The 22609-nt window shown below is 43.1% G+C and overlaps 2 long non-coding RNA genes across 5 annotated transcripts; one reads left to right on the plus strand and one right to left on the minus strand.

Moving 5' to 3' along the window:
• Nucleotides 1–1809: 1809 nt before the first annotated feature.
• On the minus strand, nucleotides 1810–17668 carry LOC310888733. Of its 4 annotated transcripts, XR_014576105.1 has the most exons (4): nucleotides 17253–17668; nucleotides 4869–5011; nucleotides 3069–3199; nucleotides 1810–2316 (listed from the first exon to the last, which is right to left on the minus strand). It is a non-coding gene; the product is annotated as an uncharacterized lncRNA (long non-coding RNA). The 4 variants fall into 4 exon arrangements; XR_014576106.1 differs by lacking the exon at nucleotides 4869–5011 and having other exon boundaries at nucleotides 1812–2316; XR_014576107.1 differs by lacking the exons at nucleotides 4869–5011; nucleotides 17253–17668 and adding an exon at nucleotides 12151–12185 and having other exon boundaries at nucleotides 1812–2316.
• Nucleotides 17669–18357: 689 nt separating this feature from the next.
• On the plus strand, nucleotides 18358–22446 carry LOC310888734. The gene is made up of 2 exons (XR_014576109.1): nucleotides 18358–18857; nucleotides 22253–22446. It is a non-coding gene; the product is annotated as an uncharacterized lncRNA (long non-coding RNA).
• Nucleotides 22447–22609: the final 163 nt, after the last annotated feature.

Consider the following 22609-nt stretch of genomic DNA (forward strand, 5'->3'; position numbering starts at 1 on the left):
CTGTGATCTGGAAGCTTGAAAGACCCCTTCGGGAGAAGGGGACACTGTTGCAATACGCAAATGATAGCTACTGAAGAAGAAAAGGAACGGGTATAATGGACTTCCTAAAGTTTTTCGGCACTAATTCTGTGAATCCAGCCTCTTTCCTTAGTCATGTTTGCATCAAGACCATGGACGCGGTATACTCCAGCAGACCAGACTTAAAGGATACACCCCTAGAAGATGCGGAGGATTGGTATATAGATGGCAGCAGCTTCGTCCGCCAGGGATTTTGCCTTACACGATATGCAGTAACAAACATCAGCCCAAAAGGTGGAAATCATCGCCTTGATAAGAGCTTTTGAGCTGGCAAACATTTGGACAGATTTGAAATATGCCTTTGGTGTGGTGTATGCACACGGGGCAATTTGGAAGGAGAGAGGACTTTTATCTTCCTCAAATTAAACATGCAGAAGAGGCTGATAGCAGTTATTAGGGAAGAAGGAAAAAGGAGGCCTAGACAGGAACAGCCCCGGCTAGGCAAGGATCAATGTGCCCTATGTAAGAAATTTGGGCTACAGTGGTAGCCCCTGTGAGAAGAATCCAGCAGCTGCCCCATGGTAGATAAGGGCCAGTTTTAGCCGGCTCCAAAGGGGCCTACCGCTGCCCAGAGCCAAGCCGTGAGCAATGCAGTTTAAATCTCTATGAGAGCACATCCAAGAAAAGGAAAAGAAACTGCTGCACAGCAGCAGCTGGGAGAGTGAGGAGTGAGAAACCTCCCTGCAGACACCAAGGTCAGCGCAGAGGAGGGGGAGTGCAGTGCAGAGGTGCTCCAGGTGCCGGAGCCGAAGCCCCCCCTCGGCCCACAGAGCGGCCCCTGGTGGGGAAGGCAGACCCCCACCACCCATGGTGTACTGCGGCGGAGCAGATTTCCACGTTGCAGCCCATTTAGGAACAGCCCAGGAAGGTCGGCACCCCACGAGAGGGACCCCACACCAGAGCAGCTCCCAAAGAGCCTGTTTTTCGCTGCCCGTGGAGAAACCCACACAGGACCAGCCCAGGAAGGTCGACACCCCACAACAGAGCAGGGGGAAGAGCGACTGTGATGGAGCAGTGGAAACAAAGCACCACGGACTGACTGCAGCCCCCACTCCTGGCCCACCCCCGTGCCACTCAGGGCAGGGAAGAGGTGGAAGAGGGGGAAGAGGTGCCCCCAGCTTGTTTCTTTGTTTCTCACCGCTCTAGCCTGTCAGCAATAGGTAATAAATTTTATTAACCTTCCTATGTTAAGTCTGTTTTGCCTGTAACGATAATTGTAGAGTGATCCCCATTGAGGTACACTTGAGGTACACTTGAGGAACCCTTGAGGTACGCTTTTTCATTTATCAGGGACCTAGCTTTCTGAAAAGCCCCAACTCCCCTGTTCTGAATTTATAACAGCAATCTCTCCTCCTTCTTCCACTCCGGATATTCCTATTTGAAGTGGCCGTCCTGGCCACTCTTAAAACATCTTCTCAAAGCCTGTCCCTGCTAGGATTTAGGTTGCAACACAGGCAGCTTTCCTTGCCTGCCATTCCTGCAGATATTTCTGCTCTATCGGAATTACTCTCAGTCCAGGGGGGGTGTTAGTTCTTTCCCATTCTTGCATAGCTGCCTGCCGAATCATTCCCCTCCTAAACATTCTTCTCCAGTGAATAACATACTCAGGATTGACATTTCCCCCCCTGGAATACAAAATAGTCCTTAGAAACGGATTTGACTGTTCTGCTAGGCCCTCAATTAAAGACTTCATTTCCTTCTTAAAACTCCTAACTGACTCGCGGAAAGCTGACTCCACAATCAGTAAGATTGTAAAGTAAGTATGTTTATTCAGCGCTGGGCGGCACGGGGGGTAGTCCCACCAAAGTTGTGGGCGCCCTAACGCGGCAACTTGCTTTGGTTATATATAGTAAAGAGTTACATATGCATGAAGTTTCCCAGTACGCCTATACATATGCATGACCTGTCCCGCTTAGTATTAAAATTAGCTCCAAGAAGTCATTTCCATAAACTCCTCCCATCTGCACTTGCGCAGTGCCTTCTGGTGGTGGGTGCTGAGGGTCGTGAGGATGAAGTAAGATGTCTTCATCAGGGTTGAACTTTTCACCTCATCTCCTTGCGCATGCTCTCTGAGGCCTTGGTCACAATCTGGGCCATAAGGTTGGTTTGGTCTGGTTCTCGGGGTCCGAGGGGCTCCTGTTATCTCGAGGCCTTGCATGTTTGACATTCTTTATCTTGTCCTTTTGTGAACAGTCCTCCTTATCTTTGTCATTTATAACAGTATGCAACAAATACAACCTAAAAATATAAAAACACTTCCCTGTGTTATTTGGGGCAGCTGATGCATAAGAACAAAACCAAGCGCTTAAGTAGCTTAGGAGTCTGGCTATGATGAATTATGCCACTGATGATCTAGAAAAGGACCAAAAACTAACACCCAAACAGACTAATAAAAAGTGTAAACAACATCACCTCTCTCCCAGGTTTTAAACAAAATTGCTCCATGGGTTCTATCCCCAACAGCTGAAAAGCAACTTTTGGAAAGCCTTCTTCCTTGTCTGCAGAACAATATACCTACTTGACTCCATGAGAAGCATTATACGTGTTCAACTTACAGAATGACTCTTATTAAAGCTAGAAACACTCCTAGTTTGGAGTTCAGATTAACCCATCAAAAGAACTCAAATTATTAGAAAAGTAACTGCTTCCGTATGAGCAAGGCTGAAGTTCATAACGTAGTAAAATAGTATCGTGAAAACACAGAATAGCTTTACAAGTTTGCCTAAGCTGAAGCTAATTATATTATAATACTCTCAAGCTCCACTTTTCTTCAAAGAGACAGTGCACATGGTTTTTAATAGCTATACATATGTTATTTAATAAGGTTAGTTTAAAAAACACCCAAGTCTTCTACTCTCTCTCAGAAAACACTTCAAATTAAAGGGAACTCTCAGAGTGAACTATATCCTTCTCTCATCCCCAATGAAGAAATTAACACCCAACAGCAAGCTTAAAAAGAGGAAAAACACAAATGAAGTTACTATACTTACTCTTTTTACTTCCTCTTCTTCTGCGTATCTCAGGTAGAAATTAAATACTCTAAGGTCTTTACAGTAGATAATTAGCTTCTCTGGGTATTTTCTCAGTTGTCCCATTAGAAGTTTCTTTTTCCCATCATAAACTACAAAATTAAGAAGTAAATATCAAAATCACTTTGTCATTAATTGATAAAACTATCCCTGCTTGATGTCTCAAAATTCAAGAAACTAATTCAAGTCCAAGTTTTAACAAGTCAAAACAAGCACCCTACAACAGTATTGCAAGCTGTTGTGCTGACAACTTTTATTTTATTTGATTTTTATTTTTTATAAGCCCACACAAGCTACCCACTATAAGGTAGGAACTGAATTTAGAGCAAGCCAGCTGCTCAGTGATTACTTCTGTTCACATTCTGGCTACACAACAAGTTCAAAGTTTTGATATGCATAAAGAACAACTTAGTAGTTTTGACTAAGATTCCTCAGGCAACCGTCTGTATTAAGTTCCTTAAAAGAATTATTTTTTTGAACTATCATAAAGCCCTCAGGACAACCCTTTGTTCAGTTCTGTTTGAGAATATACCATTTCATGCCTTCAAGTACTACCAGCTAGGCCACTGGAAATGAAACCAAATAGTGTCTCACAACCATGCTTCAGTGTTCTCCCTAGCCCACTCCTTCACCCATTCACATCACCATTCATAAATACTCTGAACATGAGCCCAAAGTCAGGCTACTCAATAAAGTTTGTAAGCAGTAGAGAAAGCTAGCAGCCTCACTCTTGTGTACTTCTTTTTAAAAAAGCAATACAGGCACGCCTGTAGGCCCTGCTGCAAAACAAGTCCATTTTGTTTGGCTTGTACAGTAAAAACTCATTTTCTACCACCTTTTATATCCTGAAGACATCAAGAATCTCATGAAACAAAGTTCCCTTAGACAAACAAGAGGTATTCTTCAGGAATGTCACCTATACTGCTCTGCAGTGCTATTGCTTAAGTGAAGCAATAGCACTGCACCATTTTTTTCTCCTGGAAAGAGTCCTGTGGAGGGCCACAAAGATGATACAGGGCCTGAAGCATCTCCCCTATGAGGAAAGGCTGAGGGACCTGGGTCTGTTCAGCCTTGAGAAAAGAAGACTGAGAGGGGATCTTATTAATGTTTACAAATATCTTAAGCGTGGGAGACAGAGGGATTTGGCCAACCTCTTTTCAGTGGTTCGTGGGGACAGGACAAGGGGCAATGGCCAAAAAACGGATCACAGGAAGTTCCGCACCAACATGCGAACGAACTTCTTCACGGTAAGGGTGACAGAGCACTGGAACAGGCTGCCCAGGGAGGTCATGGAGTCTCCTCTGGAGATATTCAAGGCCTGTCTGGATGCCTACCTGGGCAGCCTGCTCTAGGGAACCTGCTTTGGCAGGGGGGTTGGACCCGATGATTTTTTGAGGTCCCTTCCAACCCCTACAATTCTGTGATTCATTCAATTGATGTCCAGGTCTGTACTACTCTGAATCAAGTGACTAACACTGAACTTCCACTGAGAGAAATACAATTGACTCAGCATGCTATAAACCTAGGATTTAGCAAGCTAGTGATAGAGCAGAAATTAGCAAGGTCACTGAGGTTTAAAATACACCTCATGTGATCTGGGGAAAGGGTTCTGCAGCTTTGTCCAAATTCATTCCAGACAGTCCGTAAATCAGTATTTTGCTGCAGAAGCTTTAGTTTTCAACATTAAGTTTCTCAGGGTAAAAATTCAGGGAGTTTATGACTACAATCAACACGTCAAACTGTGTTCTCATTCTTGTTCACCTTCAAAGTAATCCTGCACTCTTGAGAGCCATATACCACCATCTCCTTCACTTGTAACACCTAAATGGACCAGCTTCACATGCTCCAGCACATCCACAGAAGTGTAGCATTACCACTCCTCTTTGACAACTCAGTTTGGGCATCTAAAAAAAGGAAATTAGACTCATTTCTAAGGATTGGGGACTTTGACAAACATTTAAAAAGCTAAAAAGTCCCAAAGTCTTTGCAGTTAACACCTGACTCTGGAATAATGCAGAGCTTCGCTGAGCCACACAGCAAACATTTTTCTGGAGCATTTCCACTGCATATCAGCCTACTTGGTCTTGTGCAACCCTAGAATGGTTCTGCAGATGTAGCCCAAATTCAAGTCTGATGTTATACATTAGAGATGTTCGACATTAACACTTTTGCAATTGCTATTAGACAAACAGTCAGGAATCAGGTTTAAACTAACTATAGATTTAGCTTTCAAACCAATCCATGCTTTTAACTTTTGTGGGTTTTTTTTGTTGTTGTTGTTTTTTTAATTTTAGTTACTAATTCACGAGCTAAAAAGTTATAAACTACATCTAACTGTAAGCATCCAGATATACACTTAGAACATTTTCACTGAAAGTTATTAGAGCCTGGTGAAGGATATGTATGGACCAAGTAGTACAGACTGATCAACATGAGCCTGTGGCCATTAAAACTTTCCATAAATCTATAGTCAGTCTGTGTTCTTATATAAAGGAAAGGTAAGATTATTTAGTCAAAGAAACACTATACTTCTTCAGAGTCTGTTTGGTCATAACAAGGCCACCTGTCTTCCTACATTATCATCTGAAGCAGAATCATCATCGAGGAAAGCAATCTTGAAGTTTGTGCATACAAGTTTCCCATAGGTGCCACGATTTGACCCATCTTCTTGTATGTACTTGTATACTGTGCTTGCCTCACAAAGCAGCAGTTCACCTGTGTAAAACAAACATTAACTTGCAACATAAGTTGAAATACTGGTATTTCAGTTATCTTAAACTCAGCATTTACTTCCCGACAGCTTCTTGTAACTGTATGCCTGAAGATAATTCATCATTGTTAAGCAAAGATTAAGAGGCAGCTCCTGGAATCAGTATCCAGACAGCCTCTTCCAGGTTATTAAGATTTCTAAGGATGGACTGAACACTGTTCAGCTGAACACATTTAGAAGTTCTGTAACTAGAAGCAGCTTCATCATGGCCAACTAACTGGTAGAAAAAGAATACATGGAGTAGCAAAGAGCCACCACACAAATGTATACCTGAAAAATCCAAATCCCAGTAAAGAACAGTTAATATAGTCAATGAACAATTTGAAAACTGTTCCAGTTTTCTGCACCACTAAACTCTTAGCAATACTGAAACATTTGAGTTAATTATTACAAGTTTATCATTGTTAGTTTTTCATAGCTTTGACTGTAAATGTTGCTGATTTTACATGTCCCAGCACTATCTTAAAGTTCTCAAACAAGTCTATATAAATAATGGTCAATGAAATTTTAATCTTCAAATTAGCAGGAACTGAACTTCAAATTTAAGAAAATAAAGACAGGTTTAAATAGGTACAAACAACAGCCAGATTAGTCTTTTCTAGAAAAGTACAGAAAAACTGACAGAACAACACTAATTTATGCTGAGCTTTTATTTGTATTTTACGTTAGCAAACTCATCTTTCCTGACCTTGGAAAATACTGTCAGCATTTTAAAAGAAAGAACGGGACAAAAATCAAAGCCACCTTTATGAAAATAGGACAAACTGAAGTACAGACAATTTGCCACATGCAGCTTTACCTGAAGATACTGTTCTCTATAAAAAATCCAATTTTTATATTTTTTCAGTAATCAATGCAGATACAAATACTTAAAACATTCAACCTGCAAGAATGGTTACTCCCAAACCTCTGTTTTTACTACGCTGGACACAGATGTCACTGGAGTGTTTGCTGTACACAAATAAGAAACTTTATAAGTAATAAAAAATCATTTAAATTATATAATTCTAAGCATACAATATACAAGTTACCCGGTAATAAATGAGGATTTACTTCCTTTTCTATGGGTTCCTTTATGTCTATCTCCTAGAGAGAAGAGTAATTACTTCTTTGCAGAGATCATACCTGTAATACGTGCTGTAACTGCACCCTCTCTTAAATTCCCCACATTCTTGCTAATAAAAAAATTAAATTGAGAGTACTTTTAATTAAGGACAAAAAGTTTGCAGTACGCTTTTTCCATTTAAGGTCAGTGGTCTACTAGCTAGACAGTTAAGTTGACACCTACAGCATCAGTTAGAAACATAAAAAAAGAAATGTATTACCTGCATAAGGAACAGACAAAAACAAAGCATTACTAACATTATTCACATTCTTTTGATACATGTAAATGGGTATACGTAAACCTGATGTGTTGCATCATCTCCCAGAGTTCATTCAAAAGCTTTTCTACGACTAAATATTTGTTCCTAATATATCCTTCATAATTTTTCCATGCTTCATCCTTTATTACCAATTTCTACTTTTCCCATATGCGTTACTGCAAACAAAGTCACTTGAACAGTACTACTAAAGTTACAGAGAAAGGAATTTCAGAATCCCAGAGCCAAGAGGTAGAACAAGTCATAGGATAGCCTTTAGTTTGGACTCAAATTGCACAGAACAAACCTATTCAACTCTCCGTATCACTTATTCTGTCCTTGAGGTGCTGACAGTTGGGCTAAAAATCTCCAGCTAAAAGACTATTAAACTAGAGGACATGCTACACTCTTCCTTCACAGGAAATCAGAACATCTTCCTGCAGTCAGAGTAACTTCACATGCACTGGAGTCTTTGTGGAAAGCTATTAGTTAACAGGAAACCCCCTGGAAGCCACAGCAAACTAATTCTAGTTTGTGACTAGCATCCAGAGTCAGATTTTGCAAACTAAGGCAAGCAATCAAAAGGAGACATAAGCGATAGCAGTTTTGCTGGATTAAATACAGAAAAAAGCCCCTGAGAGCACAAAAATAGCCTCCCTTTGCCATTCACAAACACTTGCTCTCAAAGCTCAGAAGACCGAAAAGCTTTAAGGAGGCATAGCAAAATCAGAAACACCAGGAAACTATGTCATGAGAGCAGCAGAGGCTTTTGAGGCAAGCTGATGGCAGTAAAGGTTAACAAAAAACAAAAGTGGTGGTGTCATGAAGAAAAATCTCTAACTACAGCTGGCAGCTATGTACTGGCTCTGGCTGGGTGTGAGAAAGGAATTTGCAGGTGGCTTTGCACTGTTTCACACATCCCTGAATTAGAGATAATGAGGAAACAAGCGGTAGAAACAAAAACTTGAGCAAGGTCGAGATAACGTAAATTGGCTACAGTGTTAAAGATGAGCTTTGGGCAGTGGCCAATTGCTGACTGGCTGGAGGTGTGTGTCTGAGGGTCTCTAACCAATTGTATGACACATTCGGGCGCATGGACAGCGCGTGGGGCTACAGGGAAAGTATATGTAGTAGTGAAAAATGGCAATCAACGTCGTTGCTCAGGGCCCCATTCAAAAGCATTCTTCTTACGGGTTACTTGGTAGAGCGGGTTTACAATCAGACTGTAATTTGGAATATGCATTCTCCAAAACCCCACGACACCTAGGAAAGTTTGTGTTTCTTTTTTGCTAGTTGGTGGAGACATAGCTGTTATTTTGTTGATCACATCCATTGGGATTTGACGACGTCCATCTTGCCATTTTATTCCTAAAAACTGGATCTCTCGTGCAGGTCCTTTAACTTTACTTTGTTTTACGGCAAAACCGGCCTTCAGAAGGATTTGGACTATTTTCTTCCCTTTCTCGAAAACTTCTTCTGCAGTGTCACCCCACACAATGATGTCATCGATGTACTGCAGGTGTTCAGGAGATTCACCCTGCTCCAGCGCAGACTGGATCAGTCCATGGCAAATGGTAGGGCTGTGTTTCCACCCCTGGGGCAGCCGATTCCAAGTATATTGGACCCCCTCCAAGTGAAAGCAAACTGTGGCCTGCACTGTGCTGCTAGAGGGATGGAGAAAAATGCATTAGCGATATCAATTGTGGCATACCACTTGGCTGCCTTTGATTCCAGTTCATACTGGAGTTCTAGCATGTCCGGCACTGCAGCACTCAGTGGTGGCGTGACTTCGTTCAGGCCACGATAGTCCACTGTTAGTCTCCACTCACCATTAGACTTTCGCACTGGCCATATGGGACTATTAAAAGGTGAATGAGTCTTGCTGATCACTCCTTGGCTCTCCAGTTGACGAATTAGCTTATGGATGGGAATCAGGGAGTCTCGGTTGGTGCGATATTACCGCCGGTGCACAGTTGTGGTAGCGATTGGCACTTGCTGTTCTTCGACCCTCATCAGCCCCACAACAGAAGGGTCCTCCGAAAGACCGGGCAAGGTAGACAACTGTTTAATATCCTCTGTCTCTAAGGCAGCTATGCCAAAAACCCACCGGTACACTTTTGGGTCCTTGAAATATCCTCTTCTGAGACAGTCTATGCCAAGGATGCACGGAGCATCTGGGCCAGTCACAATACGGTGCTTTTGCCACTCATTTCCAGTTAGACTCACTTCAGCCTCCAATACAGTTAACTGCTGGGATCCCCCCGTCACACCATAAATACAGATGGGCTCTGGCCCTTTATAGCTTGATGGCATTAGAGTACATTGTGCACCGGTGTCTACTAAAGCCTTGTACTTCTGTGCGTCTGACGTGCCAGGCCATCGAATCTACACAGTCCAATAAACTCGATTGTCCCTTTCTTCCCCCTGGCTGGAGGCAGGGCCCCTCTAGTCCTGGACAGAATCTTCGTTTCTGTGTTTAAAGGACTGCCTGCTGGAAGTTGGAGCAGCAAACTTTTCAGAGAACCCCTTTTTCCCAATTGTTTTCTTTTGCAACTCACATACCCGTGCCTCTAGGGTTGCGGTAGATTTTCCATCCCATTTTCTCATGTCCTCTCAATGGTCACGTAGGTAAAACCACAGGGTGGCGCTGTGTGTACCCACCATATTGTCTTCCTTGCACAGATGAATGCTTACCCCTAATAGCTGAGACACTGGTTTGTACAGGTGGGGAGGAAAATAAACTCTCTTTAAGTTGGTGGACCTCTTCAGAAAGTTTCTCCAAAGCATTCTCTTTTAGTTGGTGGACACTGGTTCGTTCAGGTGTGGGGGGAAGATAAATTCTCTTTAAGTTGGTGAAACTCTTCAGAGAGTTTCTCCACAGCCGAGACACAGGCCTGTAGGGAAGTGGAGAGACTTCCTTCATACTGCCGGAGCTGTTTAGCCACTTCATCCACTGTGGGTTCCTCATCCTCTTTCCAGGCCATTACTGCCAATGAGCTGGCATATGATGATGGTGCACTCCGTACAAACTTCCGCCACATGGGTCGTGTACACTGGACTTCATCTGGATCTCTGGATATTTGTGCGTCGTCTAGGTCCTTATAAATCACCTCCCGTACGGCTAATTCCCTCAGGTACTGAATTCCCTTCTCCATGGTGGTCCACTTGCCTGGTAGACATACGAGTTCTTCCTTGAAGGGATACCTTTCCTTCACAACTGACAGGAGATGCCTCCAGAGGCTGTGAGATCGTGCTCCATCTCCAATTGCTTTGTCAATGCCTGCGTCCCTAGCAAGGGATCCCAGCCGCCTGGCTTCCCTGCCCTCTAATTCCAGACTATTGGCTCCGGTGTCCCAGCACCGGAGCAGCCAGGTGACAAGCTGCTCACCTATGCAGCGACCAAAATCTTTTCGCACATCTCGTAGCTCACGCTGGTATAGGGTTCGGGTAGTTACTGTTGATTTTTCGACATCCTCATCCTCATCTTCATCCTCCTGCACATTTGATGGCCCAGCCTCCTCTTCTCTATACCTAGACCTAGCAGAAGACTGTCTGCGTTCTAAACGACCTGAGCCTCTATACCATTTTTTCACCTTGTCTACAGGGGCAACTTGCACTGCTACAGCTCGTTTCTCTGACCCAGCCACAGGGTCTGCCACAGGGGTTGGAATACCCTCTGTAGGGGCAACTTGCACTGCTACAGTTCTTTTCTCTGACCCAGCCACAGGAGTGGGAGCGGCTGCAGGAGCTGGAGCGGCCACAGGGGCTGGAACTGGAGCAGCTGCAGGAGCTGGAGCGGCTGCAGGGTCTGTCACTAGGTTGATAGTAGCATCAATTGCAGCTCAATAGGCACAAGCCAGACCCCAGCACTCTACAGTGATTTGTGTCACTTTGGAACTGCCAGAGTCATGACACCCTTTTTTCAAGCATTCTACCAGTTTTTTAGGATTTTGCAGTTGTTCAGGGGTGAATGTCCAAAACACTGGAGGTGACCACTGCTCTAGAAACCTGCCCATATCCTCCCACACTCCCTGCCACTCGCAACTATCCCGCCTCAAGACAGATCTCCGGATGAGATTCCTAAATAGTTGTTTAACCTTAAATAAAACCTGAAGCGCATTCAGGAGACATAACAAGAACATGCTGGTCTGAGTATCCCAAGGATATTCAACATCTTGGAGAACTATCGTAACTAGCTCGGGGGATAAGGGTGGTGAAGGAGAAAGGGAGAGTGAACAGGTAGGGAAAAATATCTTCCCCTGTCCCCTTCACAGATTGGCTCCCTGATGAAAAAAGGCAATAGGTGTAATTGCTAATAGTTTCTGAGATATGGTTTCCAAAGCATAGAGTCGACGTCAGTGCTGAGTACAAATACCAGGTTAGAGTCATGACCAGAAATCTCATCATTTCATAAGCCATTGTTACACCGCACAGTACCATAACAATCTTAAACCAGGGCCCGGAAAGGATAAACAGTGCAACAGGGAGCACATACAGAAAGTAACGTGCTATAAAACTCAATTTGGAAAACGGGCACAGCAGACCTCAGATTAAGGCAATCAATATTGTGACTAGCAACTATTAAGCAGGTCCAATACTTATACCAATTTTAGTTTAACACACTCTGGTCAAATCTGTCGTTATCTCAACCCTTCGTGCCCCACGTTGGGCGCCAAAAGGACTGTTGTGGTTTAACCCGGCCGGCAGCTAAACACCACACAGCCGTTCGCTCACCCTCCCCCCTCCCTCTCTGGGATGGGGGAGAGAAACGGGAAAGTGAAGCCTGTGAGTTGAGATAAAGACAGTTTATTAAGACAGGAAAATAATAACAATAATAATAATAATAATAATGATAATAGTATTACTAATAATAATGTGTAAGAAACAAGTGATGCACAATGCAATTGCTCACCACCCGTTGACAGATGCCCAGCCTATCCCCGAGCAGCCAGCCCCCCCACCCCGGCTAGCCACCCCTATATATTGTTTAGCATGACGTCAGATGGTATGGAATACCCCTTTGGCCAGTTTGGGTCAGCTGTCCTGGGTCTGTCCCCTCCCAGCTCCTGCTGCACCCCTAGCCTGCTCGCTGGCAGGACAGAGCGAGAAGCTGAAAAGTCCTTGGCTTGGTGTAAGCACTGCTCTGCAACAATTAAAACATCAGCATGTTATCAGTGCTCTTCTCATCCTAATCCAAAACATAGCACCCTACCAGCTACTAGGAGGAAAATTAACTCTGTCCTAACTGAAACCAGGACACCTGTTCAAGAGCCATCAGGAGTCCGTGTCTTCATCCCTTCAGCTGGGATGTTAACTTTCCCTGCAGCAGTCCATACAGTGCTGTGCTCTGCACTTGTAGCTAGAACAGCAGTAGTATCACACCAGTGTTGTCTGCTGCTGAGCAGTGCTGGCACAGCATCAGCACTCTCTCTAACCCTCCTAGGGGGTGGGCAAAAAAGTGAGAAAGGAACATCACCAGGGCAGCTGACCTAAACCAACCAAAGGGATATTCCATACCATATGATGTCACACTCAGCAATAACAGGTGGAAAAAGGAGGAAGAGGGGAGGGGTGGGCTCTTGTTGTGAAAACGTCTGTCCTCCTCCCGAACACCAGCTACTTGCGTTGAGGCCCTGCTTCAAGGACGTGGTCAAGCATCGCTCGTTGGTGGGAAGTAGAGAGTAATTCCTTTCCTCTGCACTTCCACATAGCCTTTACATGTTTTGTTTTGTTTTGTTTTTTTCCCTTTCCCCCTCCCTTTCCCCTTTCCCTTTTTTCCCTTTAGTTAAATTGTTTGATTAATAATAATCTTTCCTTAATAATTATTTTTTTCCCTTTAATTAAATCATCCTTATCTCAACCTGTGAGTTCTTTCCTTTACTTCTTCCCCTCCTCATCTAATGAGGGGGAGTGAGAAAGCGGTTGTGGTGTTCAGCTGCCTAGCACGGTAAAACCACCACACAGAAAACAATACACAATTTGTCACCTTTGACTTCCAAATCTGAATCTTGTACAAGCCATTTTAGTCAAAGCTCACGTTTCGCCAGGTAAAACGTTATTATGCAAATATGGCTCAAGCAGAACACTGCTGCATTCAGAGAAGAAATGAGTTTTCCCAATGTTGTTTCTTCACCACCAGCAACTCTAAGCTAAACTTTGGGTTGCCTAGTGTCTTTATAGCTATGCCTTCTGCCATCACTATTCACGTGCAGCCAAATGCTGCGCTGTTCGCTTACAAACTATATGCCAACAATCGCTGCTATAGAACAGTAAAGTAGTATACTAACTAGGTGTTTTCCCCATTATCCTTTGCTTTGGGAGATCTTATAAGGCATGTAATAACTACTGTGTATATATAAATTGCTTAAGTTTCACTCTTACAGATATGAGCATCACTGTGTTGGTGCTGTGAGAAAAGTAGACCAAAAAATTTATTGACCCCAAAAGAAGCCCTTTGAGCTTACATCCATCTTTTTTAAAGTGCAATGAAGCTTTTGTAACAGATTCAAAAGAACTTGTGTGATAAAAGTAGTTAGAATGTAAATTGGTTGTCTTCTGAAAGCAGTGAGAATTTTAATTAAACTGCATCACAGCAAAATAGAGACTTCAGTCAAACATGCACTAGCTAAGCTTTTAAAAATCCAATTTCACTGTTTGTTGACAAACAAAACAAAACAAAACAACAAAAAAAAATACAAACTGAAGTGCTTACTGCAATCATAACTCCTATACAACAGCTTCCAACCACTGAACCTCTAGAAGTAAGAGATCTATTTCAGAGTCAACACATGCGTTCCCATAAGAGCATAGATATTTTAAAGACAGTTTTCATACATATGCACTAGGGATGGTTAGAACGTAAACAATGAACAACTGAATGCTGCCGATGAATCCATTCTGCCGCACTCATTTCCCAAGGAAGGATATAAAAATGTTAAATTCTACTAATGTCACATTTCGTATTTGTTCTTTTTAAGAGAGAAAGCAAAGATCTCCATGAGGAAAAGCTGTTAACTCACCAAGAACCAGTGCAAGCTGTGTAGGAACCCACAAGTTTAGCTAGTCTTTCTTCTCAGTTTCAACTTTATTTTTCTAATGGATATCACTTAGGACAATACAGATCTTAGGACTGACTCAAGTGCCCATTGTCTCTCCTCAACACCGCTTTAATCACAGACATGAAGTTTATGCCCCCTGCCTCCCCTTACACCCAGGTTTGTGCGACTACATGGTGAGGTAATTCACAGTTCATAAGATCAGCTGGAAGGTCTTCACTTCCGCTATGCTTGGTTTTCTTGTTACTGCCTGTTGTTAGCAGAACTGGCTCATGAACAACAGATGAGAAGAACATCTAGGGGAGAGATATGAACTACTCCCACACGAAAATGTTAACATATACACCAGATGCTTAAATGATAAAACCCCATGCGTAGGTACAGGTCCACTTAGTTATTTAGCCCAGGAACCTGACAACTGTAGTATGGCAGAATATGTAGGCTTACTAAAATTAGAGATTATGGTGTAGGTGTCAACGAACTCAGGATCTCATGGCTTCAATTTCCTCATGCAAATCTGCAAGCTACAAAAAGGATTCTATTGGCTATGCGGAGATGATCATGCTAGAAAAAGCTTACCCTTAAATTGGAAGGGTCATTGTATCGGGGGCTATCTTAGCCCTCGAGGGGGTATATTCAAATAACCCCTTTGTGATGAGACCCACGAGATTCCATAGTTTTGTAAGGTGGTTGATTCCATCTCTGGGAATAAGTGAATTAGAAAAAGCTGTCGTAAATATCTCAGCCACAGCTGATGCTCTTTCAGCATTACAGGAAGAAATTTCCTCCCTACACAAAGTAGTGCTTCAGAATAGGATGGGATTAGATATGCTTTTAGCCAAGGAGGGAGGATTGTGTACAGTCATAAACCAAACTTGCTGTGTATATGTCAACAAAAACAGATTGAGACTGACCTGGAGAAGATTTCGGAAAAGAATAAAATTTTGCATGCAGTAGCTCAGGACGATACGTCCTGGGGATTTACAGACTTGGTAGAAAAATTGACTTCCTGGTTGCCAAACCTAACCTGGCTGAAACAGTTGTTTATCACAATAATCGTGGTCGTGGTTTTGTTCATGGTTCTTTGTGTAGTGATCTGATGTACCTTATGGTGTTTTAAGAGTACGGGAAACTCCTACAGCGAGTGGAAAAAACCAACTCAGATGGAAACTGGAGTCTTACAGATATTTTGAAAGAGTGATAGATAGAGAAACAATATATTGAACCTATAAATAGTAAAAGAATTTACTAACTTTTTAGAAAAGGGAGCACTGAGAGAGGGAGTTAGGAGAATCTTATCAAGTAGAGAGAGAGTGCTGACGGCATTAAACTAGGATGCTACTTAGTGTCTTTGCTAACTATGGTGCATTGTGCAAATTAACTAAAGCAAGAAGCCTTGGGCCCCTCACCAAGGTCAGTCTCCTAATAAGAGAGTGAGCCTATCTTAAGAAACTGGTAGAAACTGGTCCTGCAGATGGACAAGAGCCAAGGAGCAACTGAGTCTGCGCAAAGACAAGAGGTCAACTAGCGGTGACGAGGAAGAGTCATCAATCTTCATCCCCACGACCCCCGACGACCACCACAAGAATACACTGCGCAAGCGCAGATGGGAGGAGTTTATGGAAATGACTTCTTGGAACTACTTTTAATACGAAGCGGGGACAGGTTATGAATATGTATAGGCGTATTGTGAAACTTCATGCATATGTAACTCTTTACTGCATATAACCAAGGCAAGTTGCCACGTCAGGCACGCAGGACTTTGGCGGGACAACCCCCAGTGCTGCCCAGTGCTGAATAAACATACCTACTTTACAATCTTACTGATTGTGGAGTCTGTTTTCCACAAATCAATAGGACCCGCAGGAACAGTGTTAATCTGAGGCAGGGGAAGTTTAGGCTGGACATCAGGAAGAGGTTCTTCACTGGGAGGGTGGTTGCACACTGGAACAGGCTCCCCAGTGAAGTAGTCACTGCACCAAGCTTGTCTGAATTTAAGAAGCAATTGGACTGTGCACTTAGTCACATGGTCTAAAATTTTGGGTAGACCTCTGCAGTGCCAGGAGTTGGACTTGATGATCCTTATGGGTCCCTTCCAACTTGGGATATTCTATGATTCTATGATTCTATGATTCATCCTTTCTCATTCTGACCCCAAGTCTCTCATATGATTTCTGTGTTGCGCATTATTATTATTCCAGCCAGGGTTGGCAAGTGGGTATTTCTGCTCTGCCAGTATTATCCCTGGTTCTGGAGGATGAGCTCCTTCCCATTCTTGTATAGCAGCTCTCCTCCTGATCATTCCCATTTCTTTCCCTGTAAACAACATACTTAGTACAGACATCATTCCCCCCCAAGAGTATAAGTTAGGTCCTAGGAACTGGTCTAATTGTTCAGCTAGCCTGATGGGGTTCTCAATTAAAGACTTCATCTCCTTCTTAAAACTCCTAACCTCTCTGCTGGTACGGAGGGGGTGGGAGGGGTTCACCTAAGAGGATACACAGTTAGTGTTAGTACTGTTAGTATCAGGGAAGGCAAAATTCTCAGTACCTCTTCTACCTTGTTCTAATTCTTGCCAGAGCCTAGAGTACGCTCTTCTCTAGGGGTAGTGTTAATTGCAGTCCCTGTCTCCCTTCCTGGAGCGGCTGCTGCTGCCACCGGTGCAATATTAGGATTATAGGGAACATAACTTGGCTCCTCCTCCGAAAAAAGAAGGAATCTTATTGTTTACTGTGGTGTATGAAGCATGTTTGTTCATTATTTCCCATGGCTATATTAAGAAGGAACAAAGGGAGTCGCCAGGTGGCTGTAAGGACCTTGAGGCTCCTTGCCTGTTGCTGTCTCGGGCGGATAGTTGAGAGAACTTTGTGTAAATACTATTACTGCAAAATTTGATAACCCACTGTCCTATCTGAAGACAAAACAGCATGACCGGCTATGGAGGGAAAACATCACGTACCAAGCGGAGGAAGACTACGGCCTTCATCCGTGCGACCACCAGAGGGACCAGAGACGACCCCCTAGCAACAGTCGACGCAGCCGCAGTAGCAGGAAGGGGGGCTACGTAACCCCGGAAGAACTCGGTGATATAAGGACTGTGAAAAGGGGGGGGGTGCGGGCCGTTTGGAGGAGCACGGACTCCCCGGCCGCCCAGCGCTGTTTTCCTTGCTGATCGCTTACTCAATAAACTAATTCTTTCTGGCTAAAAGAGTAATTTATAACATTTACATAGAAATTTAAAGCCTGAATTTTCATCAGGCCCGTATTTTGGCCAAAATACTGCTGTTTCCTTAATTGGTTCTTTTGTCCAGACTGATAAACAATATTTAACCATTTTCTTCTGTGGGAATAAAAATGTTGTTTTTGCAGAGTTACATTGCTTAAAGGTAAGGAATTTGGTATTGAGATATGCTTGCAGTGATAAGAAAACTTAGCAGGCGACCTTGTAAAATGCAGACAACCAGACTCCTTAGAGCAATTAGGTGAAAATCACCGTGTCAAGTCAGATAAGTGAAGAAAGCTTACCACCTCAAAGAGTAAAAAAGTCAAAAGAAATTTAAAAAACAACAGGCTGGCAACTGAAAGCCATGTATTATCTGTGAAGCATCGGATAGGTTGTGAACCTGGATTACCCACTCAGTGGGGAAACAGGGGAGGGTCCTGGTCGTCGAGGAAATACAGTATATAAACTGTACCGTGTGACTAGTAGGTGCGATCCTGCTTGTGGGATGCCCGCCATTGCAATCGCGAATAAATTACTACTTCACTGAGATCCTCGCCTGAGCCTATGTTATTGGCTACGGAGTGTTTCTCACAATTTGGGGGCTCGTCCGGGATCCAGTCACCTACTGGGGAGCCCCACCGCCGCAGCAGCAGGAAGGCATGCCCCGCTGATTTCAGCGGTCCTGTGCATCGACGGTGGCGGTTCTGCGGAGAGCTGACAGAGGGCCCGAGACTGATTAAAGAGGCAGGATCCATGAAGTACTGGGGAAGGGAAGAAGGTAGGCACTCCGGGTTTTAAGAATTGATCCGGTAAATCTGCGCACAGACCAAGGTAAGAAATATCAGTTATTGCCTTGGGGGTTGGGTGAGACTCTGTGTGATGTGTGATTGAGACGTACTTTTGTACGAAGCAAGTGTGGAGTCCTGATCCGCGGTTCCGTAGCTCCGGGAGGGGTGCGGCCGGAGACGGACGAAGTTTGAGATAAGGGAGAGAAAGGAAGAGTCTCAGGAAATTTGGTGTGCAGTACGCCTTGCACGGTAAAGTGCTTGGCAGTACAGCCCCATTTTCCAGAATTGGAACGTTAGTGTATGGTACCCTGCAGGAGGGAAATTTCTGTAGCAGCACACTGACAAGGACTACGAAAAATGGGAAAATATGGGTTCCAGGGGACAGGGAGATAACCCTGGGGGAGTGCCTACCGACAGCTCTTCCTGAAGAATGATAAGAAATTGGAAAAATAATCCCAAAATTAAAGGAGATGATAAAAGAAGTGTGAGAAACACTCTGTAGCCAATAACATAGGCTCAGGCGAGTGAAGATCCGAATGAAGACGACGGAGTCGTAAGTATTTAAGGCGTATACCGTTTGGTTGGGTGGGATTCGGTTGCCTGTGTGTGTGAGAGTGTGACTGAGACGGAACGTAGTTCCGAAGCGATTGTGGAGGTTTCTAACCGCGGTTCCAATCTCCCGCGAGGGACTTGGCCGGTGAAGGACCGAAGCGATTCCTATAGGATTCGTGGGTGGGTGATAGGTCCTAAACCCCCTGCAAGACACTCTCACTAAGGCAACCAAGGGCTGTAGGAATTGCCACAGTAAAATTCCTAGATGGGTCAGACAAAATTGAAGACCCGGGACCAGAGAAAAGGGAGCAAATTACCAGACATACCACCAGAAAGTCCATTAGGGATAATGATTAGAAATTGGAACGATAGGGGCCCCAGAAAAGGAAAAAAGTAAATTAAAAATGGTTCAGTATTGTATGACAGAATGGCCGAAGGAGCCTTTAAGACCACATGTCTTTTGGCCCGTTTTTGGATCCTTTGAAGACTGGGTTTGCCAGGCCTTAAATATACATGTTAATTCAAAGGAACCTTTTTAGCCAGGAGGAAAGTGATTATGCAGGATTATGGATCAGGACCTCACGTCCTTTTCCAGCCTCAATATTTACACTAAAAGCAGACGAGAAGTTTGAAGAAGAAGAGAACAAAAAAATTAAAAAAAAAAGGAAAAAGAAAAGATGATGAATGGGAGTCATTGGATAACCTACCACCTCTATATCCTAACAATCCACCCCCGGTGGTGCATCTTGTAATCCTATTTTGTTCTTAAATGTTTTGTGTCAAGGAGGAAGGTGGGAGCATTATCTAAGTAACAGTTTAGAAGTTTGGATATATTCGCGGTGGTGTTTGGTCAGTTTCCCAAGTATCGGGGGAGGGGGGCTGACTGATTATCAAAGCGGTAGAACAGAGAGAGTCACTTCTTTGGTGGTTCGGGCCTGAGCCCTGGGAATTTGGTAAGAAGGGGGAGAGCGAATTTATTTAGGCCTCAATACCTTTTTAAACCCCCATCTTGACGGATACACAGGAGTGATTCCTTGTTTTGTGTAGGCTTACTAACAAAGTGCATGAGAAAAATTAGCATTCGGCTTGAAATTCGGTCTTGTTGAAATGTAAATTTTGTGAAAAAGGTGGTATTGTTTGTCTGGAAGACGGAGGGCTGAGTGCTTCAGGTGTTTTTCCGAAATCCTGTGGATTTATGATTGGAACGGGGCTCATCAATAATCTGAAATAGTGAAGTTTGTATGTGGAAAGAAGAGTTTAATCCCAGAGAATTGGGACATTTGGGAAGAAGATTAGGAAAAGATAGTAAAAACCTGCAATAAAAAGGTTTGCGTGGAAATTGAAACAAGGGACAGTAACTAATATAAATAAATAAAAGGGAATGGGAAATCAAGGAAATGGGAAATGGGTAATATCCAAAAAAAAAAAAGCCTCCTTGGGTGCATATTGGCACATTGGAAGGATATTGTTAGAAATGGGGGCACAGAAAGCAAGAGGACTTTCACTAAGTATTGCAATCAATGGTGGCCACTATATAAACTAAATGGCCACTTTATGGATCAATCGACTATAACAGTGTCTTGCAATTAATGTTGTTTTTGAGGAGAGAAGGAATATAGGATGAAATGTTGTATATTGATATGTTGTTTCAGCATCTTGGAGGGAAAAGGTTTGGAATTAAGTTGGCCCCTGACTGAGCCTTTGGTGTTGACATTAGAAAAGTACAGGCTGGAGAAAGATAAAGGAAGTGTTAAAAGGGTTGTTGAAGTTGTTAAAGGTTGTGTGGCATGTAGTATTTGACAGAGCTGTTTGAAGTTGAATGAGCAGGGAAAGAGGATGTAGGAATGTTAATAGTTCCGTCTCAACCCGAGGCTGAGATCTCTAAATCGCGGGTGTGAGCCCTCTGGGGCAGAGGGACCATGATGGGTCCGAGAGAGTTGTCATGGAAACAGAAAAGCAGCTAACTCTTAAAACAACCTGAGTTCCTGTGTGAGCTCAGATTGCCAATGGGACCGCTCAGGGAACTTTCAACGATTGCATTCCCCTGACCGACCCCCTCACTGAGACCCTAATCACCCCGGAAATTATGTAAATACCAAAATCTGGTTAAATTGGCTATTGGGAATTGAGAATCTGTTCCAACAAGGTCCAAAAGAAACCCCTATGGAATTTATGGAATTTTTTAATTTTTGGACCAACTTTGAAATGCAATGAGAAAAAAAAATGGACCTGGCTTTAAAAAAAAAAAAAAAAGGCAATTGGCTAGCCTCTTTCCAGGGCAATCAGCCCCTGATATCAGAAAGAAATTGTCTTAGGCTGCAGGACAAACTTACAACAGTCAGGAATGATGGGGACCTGGGGCATCTACCCTAGCAGGTCCACTAGTTGAAATAAAGCTAGGAAACGAAGACAGAGGCTTGAATTTTTTGTTGGTTATGGGAGCTTCTTTCTCTGTGTTAATTAGGCTGTAAATGTAATAGGAGCAACATATTCAGTGTTAAATAGTTTAAAAGGACGATTAGGAACTAAGACAACTACAATAATTGGAGCCACAGGGAAAGAGGAGGAATGGCCATTCTTACAACCCCTTGATTTGCGTTTTGGGGGTAAGGAACTAACCCATGAATTTTAGTATGTACCAGAATGCCCGATTCCACTCTTGGGACGGGATCTATTAGCCAACTTAGATGCAACAATAACCTTTGAGGATGGAGAATTAATAATGAAGGTACCTGAGTCCAAAGTAGGCCAAATCCTAATGATCAAAGATAAACCCTTTGTTAATATTCCAAGAGAAGTAGAAAATGCAGTTATACCAACAGTATGGGAAACAGATGTACCAGGGAAGTCGAAACTGGCACAACCGGTAAAGGTGGAATTAAAGGAAGGAGCCAAACCTGTTTGAATCAAACAATATCCACTTAAGATAGAAGCTAGGCACGGGAATGGTGAAAATTATTGACAAATTTCTCAAATATCATATTCTGGAAGAATGTAAATCGGAATACAATACTCCATTTTTTCCAGTAAAGAAGCTGAATGGCGAGTATAGATTTGTACAAGATCTTAGAGCAATAAATGAAATAACAAAGGATATTCACCCGGTAGTAGCTAATCCTTACACATTGTTAACATCTGTGAAAGGGAAATATAAATGGTTTACCGTAATAGATTTAAAGGATGCCTTCTTTTGCATACCTCTTGATAAAGATAGTAGAAAATTATTTGCCTTCAAATGGGAAAACATATTGAAGTTTTTGGACCACATATGGTAACAACCGTTTTGGAACAAAGGGGGGGGGCACTGGTTATCACCCAGCCGGATGATGAAATATCAGGCAATCCTAACTGAACAAGATGACATAACCTTGAAAACGACTAACCTGTTATATCCAGCAGTATTTCTAGGAACCGTTCCAGAAGAAGGACCGTTGGAACACAATTGTGTGGAAATAATCGAACATACGCCAGCCACAAAGATTTGAAGGATGTACCCCTTGAAAGGTATTCAGTGGGAATACCACACTCCGTGGCACCCACAAAGCTCAGGGAAAGTAGAAAGGATGAATCAAACAATAAAACAACAATTGGCTAAGTTAATGATCGAGACACAGCTGCCCTGGACGAAATGCTTACCATTGGCACTTTTAAACATAAGAACTAAACCACACAGTGAGACTGGATTATCATCATATGAAACGTTATATGGTATGCCTTATTCTCAAGGGATGCCCCTAGGGAACAATGTAGTTG

This window comes from Anser anser, assembly GCF_964211835.1.
Source record: "Anser anser genome assembly, chromosome: W".
NCBI lineage: Eukaryota > Metazoa > Chordata > Aves > Anseriformes > Anatidae > Anser > Anser anser.